The following is a 10,160-nucleotide window of genomic DNA, read 5'->3' as shown; positions in this document are numbered from 1 at the left end:
CTTGTGGACCGTATGGATTCTCACTGAATACTTTAATCTTTCCCTCTCCAACCAACCCTATTATTTTTTTGTATGATTTGTTTAATTTTGTTTTATTTTATTGCAGTGCTACAGTTTACAGAGATCACACACACACATATATATATAACAATAAAACAACCAGTGTTCGAAGACCTCGTCCAGCTCCTCGGAAGTTGGGTGCATACCCAGGATACAGCACGCATTTCCCCTCTACACTGCGACACTGAGGTGCTGGAACGGGAAACTGGCCGCTCGTGGGTCTCTAGTTTTCCCAATGAGTTCCTCACCCATCTCCTTTAAAAACTTAAGTGCACATTTACCCCAAGCGCACAGAGTCTCAGAGCCTATCGGCACGAACCTGTAACAACGTTCTGGGTCTCTATACTTGTTGATTTTCTGGGTCTCCCTGAAGGTGGCTGCCCCACCTCCCTCCGCTGAGCTGTAAAGTAGATAGGTATCAGCCAATGTAGATGCACACGTGTAATCCCCTACGACCTGTTTACCTTCCCTGCATGGCTGCAGGGTGACTCTATCTTGGCAATTTTAGCTATTGTCAGATCTGCTCAACTGAAGTTCCCTTTGTGCTGGACACCCAGCTGTAGCCAAACTTCTCTTGATAATGTAATTGATTGCTTCATGTCTGGCAATCTTTCCCTGTGTCTTACGACATGAAAAACAAAGGGATGAGGTAGCTCAAGCTATTCTCACCCCATTCAGTACAACGTGTTAATACATACATAGACACACATCACAAACAAACATATTACCAAACATTCTGAGAGATAAACATATACATTTCCTCCTTCACAAGTAGTATGTTATCAGACGTACACACAAATACTTTTATGACCTAGGTATACTGTATAGACAATTTGCAAGACACCTGCAGATAATTCAACAAAATATTACAGTCTTGGTGCAAAATTCTTATATCTCACAAGAATATCATCAACCTTTCCGTTGTGACACATCCAGGCTATTTGTTCAGGAACAGTCCTTATCTCAGTGTTTCTATCTACATTAATCAACGGACAATCAAGAACATAATGGGCCAGGGTGTGAGACCTTAACATACCACATAGTTTACACTTCGTGTCATTATCATGAACATCTATCCCATATTCCCAGTAATATTTGTACCCAAGCCTGAGCCGCATGTACACAGAGTCACTCCAAGCATTTCTCCTTTTACCATAAGTGAAATGGGTGTTTTGACTCACATACATGTAGTGTTGCTTGGTTAGACTTCTCTCATACATTATCTCTATCCTCTCCACTCCCGCCTGTGCCTGAATATTTCTGATTTTGCTTCTTATTTGTCTCATTGTGAATTCACATTTAATGTCAACTTGTGGTTTTGATGTGGCACGTTTGGCCAAGTCATCCGCCACCTCGTTGAGCACTATTCCAACATGAGATGGATCAGTTCAATATGAGTTAGTTAGTTTAGTTCATTTATTATGCACCCCATACCCATCTTGTGGGCGGTAGTGGAAAGGGTTACAGAGGTACATAATGGGCTCAGGGACTGAACCCCACAATTCATTTAGCTAAGCAAGTTACAATCTTGATGAGCTAGTTAAAAATTCAATATAAGTCATCACATCAACAATGGGTTCGAGATCGACCTCAAGTACAGGTTCTAAATTAAGCAACTGACATATGTGGAGAGCTAGTATCAAAATTTATATGTTTGTCCTGCACACCGGGGGGCCTCGTAGCCTGGTGGATAGGGCGCAGGACTCAAAATTCTGTGGCGCGGGTTCGATTCCCGCACGAGGCAGAAACAAATGGGCAAAGTTTCTTTCACCCTGAATGCCTCTGTTACCTAGCAGTAAATAGGTACCTGGGAGTTAGTCAGCTGTCACGGGCTGCTTCCTGGGGGTGAAGGCCTGGTCGAGGACCGGGCCGCGGGGACACTAAAAAAAAAAAAAAAGCCCCGAAATCATCTCAAGATAATCGCCCCCCATCCAGTGGGCAGCGGTGGATAGGTTACAATCACTTAGTTGTTATCTACAGTTAGCAAACTAGGGATATTTGGCTAAAATTTCTGGTAGCAGATCATTTTGAATGAAATATTGACACATCGCTGGAACATTGGTTATAGAATTGTCTCTAAATTTACGTATCTTTTCGCACTCCATCACATAGTGACGGAGGGTGTGCGAATAATTTTGTTGACACAGTTTACATTTGGTCAGGTCTACATCAGCAGATAATGAGAATTCCCAGAGATACTTGTAACCGAGTCTAAGCCGAGCAGTAGTAACATCTAGAAGTCTGCTGATTTTATTGGATGATCCATAGATGTGTGGCTCCTCTTGCATGATAGTATGATGATAGATGGAATTACTGGTGTCAATTTCACTTTGCCTCAGATCTACAAGATCTTGTTGAAGTTCTCGGTGTACTGCTGCTCTCAGATTGCTCATTGACAATCCAAGGTTACACTCAACGGCTCCTTTAAAGGCAGATTCTTTGGCTAACTTATCAGCTCTATCATGCATTCGGAGCCCAACATGAGATGGAGACCACATGAAATGGACTCTGTTACCATCCTTAATAATTTTGTTGTATTTGTGTCTAGCTTCGGACACAAGCATGTTACAGTTATGTCCTAAAGAGTTGAGAGCATTTAAGGATGATAAGGAGTCACTTACAATTAATGTATCAAGTTTTGAGACTTGTACACATTTCAGTGCAAGGATCATGGCAAATAGTTCAGTCTGAAGGGTAGAGGCCCAGTTGTTTATACGGACTCCCCACTCAAAGTATAGGCCATCGTCCATTGTCAGGACAACTGCACATCCAGCAGCACCCGTGGTGCGGTGTAGGGAACCATCAGTGTATATAATTTGAGAGAGAGAATGCTCTGTGGACAGAGCATCAATATGGCTTAAGGCGTTGAGCTTTGCCTCAAGACGAAGCTTGGGCTGATCTCTAATTTGCTTCTTGGGTGGAAAGGGAGGGATTAAAACTGGAAAGGGTGTAACCTCCCACGGTGCAGGAAAGTGCCGTTGTTGTTTCTCTTGGTACAAATCATGAACCCCATACATTCTGAGTTGAGTTCCAGTTTTTGTTATCCATTTGGAACAATGCTGATCTTCAATAAAGAAATTCTGGAGGGCTTCTGTGCAAGGATTAGGATGAGTTAGCCTAAGCATTTTTATACCAATTTGACAGTTAATTTCAGTAACACGATCAAGAACGCTCAGAATATTAAGTTCCTTTCTCATATTAAGTATCTTTGTGGTACGAGGGCACCCAAGGATTATCCTCAAGGCTTCGTTCTGCAATTTTTCAAGCCCTCCAAGCTTTCTTTCAGGCATCAAAACAAGCAGAGGTGCAGCATAATCCACTAAAGATCTGATGTATGCAAAGTACATCATTTTGACAATTCTGACATTGGCACCATAGCCTGTAAGACAAATACATGAGTTTATGATAAATTCGTTTTCTGTGATATAACATTGATATGCTCTTTTTTTCTTTAAATGGCAGACTAAACTAAATCACGATCGAAAGTATATATTGCTTTTTAAGAATTAAGCTCCACCACTGACCGCCAATTAAGTGCTCACATCAACAGAGTTGATGTATAAATGGTCAACGCTCAACAGAGTTAGTATAAATGGGGTTAAGTCAGAGTTGGAAAATGTTGTAGGTTGAGTACCTCAAAGCTCTGTCCTGGGACCTCTGTTGTTTATAATACTCAAATCAAATCAAATGTTTATTTAGCTAAGGTACATACATACAAGAGATTTTACAAAGAGTAATGAGTTTATAGATAGGGCTAGTACATACAATGCCTAAAGCCACTATTACGCAAAGCGTTTCGGGCATGAAAAAATAAAATGACTAATGCTTAATACTAATTGAGCATAAAGAATAAAAAGGGTTGAGAACAAATAAAAAAAGAGATAAAAAGGGGGGAACATGGCTGAAAGCAGCACAAATACAATTCGGTCGACAAACAGCGTCATTTAAAAAAACAAACAGACAGTGCTAAATACTGAATATATAAAAAAATTTAATTCAGGTTTGAGTAACAACATTTGCAAATTTGCCGATGATACAAAAATCGGTAGGGAAATAACACAGAAGAAGACTCACTATCTATTCAAGTTGATCTAAATAGAGTTTTGAAATGGGCAAAAGGTTGACAGATGCAGTTCAATGCTGATAAATGTAATGTTTTGAGGTTAGGTAATGATATGATAGAGTTACAAGATACGAGATAGATGGTGTTGTGATTGCGAAGTCTGGTATTTCGAAAGGGAACTTGGAGTTATGATTAGTAAGAATTTAAAACCAAAAGATCAATGCATGAATGTTCGTAGTAAGGCAAATAGTACACTAGGATTTATTAATCAATCTCCCAATCTTTATGTACCCAATCTGAACATCTTTATCATTGCCGTCTTCTTATATGTGCTGTCAATCTGCTGAATGGTGTCTATTAATCTTGTTTAAATTACCAATCAAGCTGTCAATGTAATCAATCAGAGCTTTAATATACCAATGTGCTTTAATATACTTACTAATCTCTCTCATCTCATTTTTTTCTGGCAATGTATTTGTTATCATTTTATTAATTCTGATAGAATTTACCTACTTAAAATTATCTGTTAGATTAAGGACCTGCCCGAAACGCTGCGCGTACTAGTGGCTTTACAAGAGTGCAATTACTGTACTATGCTATGTATTCTCACAAACCCAATGTACCTTCTTGTATATAAATAAATAAATAAATAAAAATAAATAATCGATGGGTTAATAATAAGACACCTGGTTTTGTTCTTTAGCTATATCTTGCTCTTTAAAGCTATTCATTCCCGTGCCGTCTCTTGGGTGGCTTAATTCTTATCAATCAATCAATTTGTTGCTCTGGTCAGGCCCCATTTTGATTATGCAGTCCAGTTTTGGTCGCCGTACTATAGAATTTATATAAATTCACTTGACCGTATCCAGCATAGAATGACAAAGTTAATTCCTCAATTGCATTCACTGAAACAGCGAAGAATTAGGTGTAACATGATAGAGGTTTACAAGTTGATGAATGGACATAACAAATGGGATATTAAAAGTATCAGCACCAGACGAAATAATGGGTATAAATTGCATAAGTTTAGATTTAGGAAAGACCTAGGAAAATACTGGTTCAGTACCGAAACTTCGTCGTCCCTTCGCCTTCTAGTGTGTGGTCTGGTCATACAGTTTCTAATTAAGCAATAGGCAGAATCAGATTGTAGAATATGTAGTTTAGTAGTAGAGTAGTTTACCACATCACATTGTTTGGATGTGTGATAATTGTATGATAGACAGTATGTTAAATGTGCTTTTTGTACTGTGATTTGTGTTTTTGTACCCTATAATATATAAAATATAATATATTTGTGTCACAAGTGATACAAAGAGGTGTCACAAGTGGCATTACAAGAGGCTCACAACAGCCACTATACAAGGCACTTTACATCTATAGTGAGTCACACAGTATAATGTTAGTAGTTTGTGCGCGCGGCGTTTTTGTCACTTAAGCGTCAAAACAAAAATGTGTATACTCTTTTTACTCTCCTGACCTCAGTTCTTGAGCTACGTATTTCATTTTGGTACCAACGTGTTTGCAATAAAATTCTCTAGAAGAACATCAGTAAAAAAAAGTCACGAATGGTATAGGGATACCAGCAGCAAATAAATAACTACGTAGATGACTCGCCATGAGCACCCAACAGCAACAAAATGTTTTTACTCTTGGGATTGTTATCACCTCCACACTTGTCCTACAGCGTTAATTTTGGTATCAATGGACTCGCAATGAAATTCCCAACACGGTGATATGAGTATAAACGTAGAATAATTGTCGCGGCCCACCCGCAAGAGTATTGGAAGTGGCGGCACGAACCTGATGTGGCACGTTTGGCCAAGTCATCTGCCACCTCGTTGAGCACTATTCCAACATGAGATGGAATCCACATGAATTTCACACTATAACCTTTCAGCTGTATCTCAGTTATTCTTTTCTTACAGTCCTCAACTATAGACATGAAGTCTGGGTTTCGACTGTTTAAGGACTCCAGTGCTCCTCGGCTATCGACAAATACAAAAACATTTTTGTCATCATGACGTACTTCCTCCAAACACGCCAGAATGGCCTGCAGTTCAGCTTGTGTGGATGATATATAATTACTAAGCCGGAGTTCAATTATCCTGTCCACAGTCCCAAACTCCGTATATTCCCTTATTAGCACACCACACCCTGCCCTGCCATCCTCAGCCACCGACCCGTCGCAATATACATGTAAACTGTTGCCTCTTGGTAACCAAGATATCATGCTTCCATATAAACACCGTAATTGTCCCGGTTCATGATGATTCTTTTCACCTTGAGGGGTACAATTTCGACGTCTATTTTCTGTACTTTCCAGCGAGCAGACATATTACACTGTCGAGAGGGTTTACAGCAGTCAAGTACGTCATATTCCCTGAGGTCATGAGCTAATCCCCTCGTGTAGCGTGTCTCCCTCAGTTTCCTGGAAGTGTGTACGTCACTAAAGCAGGTCTGAACCCTCTGAAACAGCTTATCCCCTCCTTTTCTCCGCATGAAACGAATAGATACTCTAGTGTTAATGTCACGGACTCTATCACACACACTCTGTAAATTTAATTCCATTCTCATTATTTCAATCATTGCATTTCTTTGACATCCAAGAATAATCCTCATAGCCTCGTTCTGTATCAGCTCTATTTTTTTAATTCTGCCTTGGCCTGTGTAAGGCAAAACGGGTGCTGCGTAGTCTATCAGGGACCGTAGAGTACTTATGTATAACATCCGCAAGATAGGTACCCCAACACCTTTACCAGAAAAAGCCAGTGCTTTCAGAGGATGCAGACGGGCTTTACATAAGGTGCTGATATGATTTATTTCAGCATTTTTACTCTCACATGTGTATCCAACATACATGCCCAGATACTTGTACTTCTGGACATTACAGTGCAGCGTTTTATATATATAAAATACACATGAGAGTATGTGCAGGGACTTAATATCTAACATATTCAGAGATTTGAGTAAGGGGTCCATATATACTGCCCGGTTGCCTGAAATGCTATGCCTACTATAGTGGCTTTAGGTACTGTATGCACTAGCTCTATCTATAAATCCAACATTATGTTTGTAAATCAACTATGTATGTACTTTCCTGAATAAAATTGACTTTACTGTACACTTATATTCTCTGTGGATTTGTTATCCCCTATCGTTTGGGAGAAAAAAAATGACTAATACGTTCGGCGAATGACTTTGACTTCGTTCATGTCATCGTATTTTCCGTAATATATAAAGGTTATGACAATGCAATTATATTATTGTGTGCAAATAAGTTGGAAATTTCATGTACCCTAAAAATAGTAAAATAAAGAATAAGAATAATTAAATAATTGTTGTAGTAAATTGTCACACGTTCATCATACACAAACGAACACACAGTTTGGAGCATCACTACAAGATCGCCGCCATTTTAAAACACGGCTTCGAATGTAAGTAATGTTTTTCTCGTACTAACACTGTGTTATACAATAGATTAGGTCTTGAATTCACAAATTTAGTTGTTACATCTGACAGAGTATGTTAGACGGTGTAATGCTGGTCCATGTTGACGTATTTGTGGGCTTGGTTGGTTTAAATGTGATGGCACCCCAATATGGGCACACAATATGGGCACCCCACAACTGCTGCATATTCTAGCTTTGGACTAACAAAAGTGGTGAACAATTTCTTTAGTATTTCGCCATCCATGTATTTAAAAGCAATTCTGAAGTTGGAATGCATGGCATAGGCTCCTCACACAATGTTCTTTATGTGGTCCTCAGGTGATACTTTTCTATTTAGAACTACCCCTAGATCTCTTTCTTTATCAGAATTCCTTAAAGATTTCTCACATGGTGGTGGTTGTTATATGTAATGGTGGAGGTTGTAATGTGTGTGTGGTGGTAGTTGTAGTGTGTAGTGGGCTTCTTATATGTGCTATCAATCTGCTGTGTGGTGCCTTTTTTTTTTTAAATTACCAGTTGATGCCGGCACGGCAGTTGATGCCAACATGGCAGTCGATGCCGGCACGGCCGTCGATGCCGGCACGGCCGTCGATGCCGGCACTGCCGTCGATGCCGGCACGGCAGTCGATGCCGGCACAGTATGTGCTGTCTGTGAATTCCTCAACCTTTATAACAGGCAGTTTATATATTAGAATAATAATTAGGTTTATTTTTCTTCCTTAATTCCAAGAACCTCTACCACCACATTGAGTTTAGTAGCTCTGTGCACGTCAGGTGCTGTTTAATATACAGACCTACTCCTCCATTTGACCTAGTTTCTCTATCACATCTATATAAATTGTAGTTGGGAATCCAGATTTTACTATCCATGTAATCTTTTTTATTTCTTTTTATATATCTAATTGATTTTTTCTAACAGTTAAACAGAAAATAGTTTAATGGTATTTATTTATTAAATTTATATTAGTATTAATTTATTTTGGTATTTATTTATTTTTTATATTATCAATTGAACTACAGTAGTTAGTTTTTATCATCCGAATGCACCAAAAAAAAAAAAATTATGAATTATTATTCAATAACTGTTAGAGTGCCACAGGGCAGCATCTTGGGACCTCTCCTATTTCTTATATACATCAATGATCTGCCTATTGTCTCTAACATTTGTTTCAAACTGCAGGTACTGCAGGCAACTATAACAACACTACTGAACCGGTACAAACTGCAGGTACTGCAGGCAACTATAACAACACTACTGAACCGGTACAAACTGCAGGTACTGCATGCAACTACTACAACACTACTGAACCGGATCATTCCCGTAGTAACAAAGGAAAAAATCTACAGAAAGGTAATGTGAAAAAATAACATGCCGCATTTTTTTTTCTATGGTACTATACTTTGCTCAGTTGTTAATTTTATATGAAGTTCTCACAAATTCATTAATATTAGGTGTTTTTACATTGAACTTTATTACCATCCTTATCTCTAATTTTAAAAAATGTGATATGAACCGCCAAATTCTATTATTTGTGGCTACGCCTATAGTGTCCCATCCCAGCACTGTCATATAATGCTTTGAAACTACTGATGGTTTTGGCCTCCATCACCCTCTCACCTAACTTGTTCCAATTGTGTCTACCACGCTGCTTGCGAAAGTTAATTTTCTAATATTTCTGTGGCATCTTTGTTTAGTTACCTTTTACAATATCTTCTTTTTATTATACCATCTAGTTTTGGCATTTTATGCCTCTAACCTGGAAGCCACTTATTGGCATGTCTATACCTTTTCCAGTTTGTTGATGTGATTCTTTAGATATGGGCACCATACAACCGCTGCATATTCCAGCTGTGGTCTAACAAAAGTTTTAAACAATTTCTTTAGTATTTGACCTATGTATTTAAAAGCAATTCATAAATGTAAGCAAGTGTAACATTTGTCTCCAGGTGTTCTTCACATTTAGCTTTAATTATTTTTTCCAATATTTTCACTTACACTTGTAATACAGGGTTCGAGGTTCCCTATAGTGTCCTTTATTGAAATAGAGTTTAACAACCATTTCAATGTCCCTATTTTCTTTTAGATTATATCTCAACATATAATTAATGTCCAACAGGACATGATTACTCTTTCCAAAGGGAGGATGGTATTAAATAACAAATATCTCTTCTCCTTTTTTTGTGAATATTTGATCTAGTACTGATGGAATAATTTATATAATAATCACTAGAAATTATTTAGATAAGAATTTGAATTTATGCATGTCTTTGTTTTGGCATGCCTCTATTTCCAAATGTTACATTTCTGCATGTCTCCAATTCTGGAAGTGTTCACTTTTGCATGTGCCTGACAAGGATGTTATATGCACCAGCTTTAATTATTACTCACTCTTGTAACAACCCCCACACCAGCTTTTCTCAGCAGACAGTTTCCCACAAATTGTATATAATGCATAACTTATTTTTAGAATTTTAATACATATTGCATCTGTCAATACATTATTAACAATAATATAGGTAATATGGTAGTCTAATGTAGAAATTTGACACTTTAACAGAATGTACGAGTATAAGCGTAATGTAATAAT

The 10,160-nt window shown here is 38.2% G+C and overlaps 1 non-coding gene across 1 annotated transcript; it reads left to right on the top strand.

Moving 5' to 3' along the window:
• The first annotated feature begins 1,733 nt into the window (after positions 1-1,733).
• On the top strand, positions 1,734-1,804 carry TRNAL-CAA (transfer RNA leucine (anticodon CAA)). Its single transcript has one exon. It is a non-coding gene; the product is annotated as a tRNA-Leu (tRNA).
• Positions 1,805-10,160: the final 8,356 nt, after the last annotated feature.

This window comes from Procambarus clarkii, chromosome 25 (assembly GCF_040958095.1).
Source record: "Procambarus clarkii isolate CNS0578487 chromosome 25, FALCON_Pclarkii_2.0, whole genome shotgun sequence".
NCBI lineage: Eukaryota > Metazoa > Arthropoda > Malacostraca > Decapoda > Cambaridae > Procambarus > Procambarus clarkii.
This window is presented reverse-complemented; position numbering and strand designations above follow the sequence as displayed.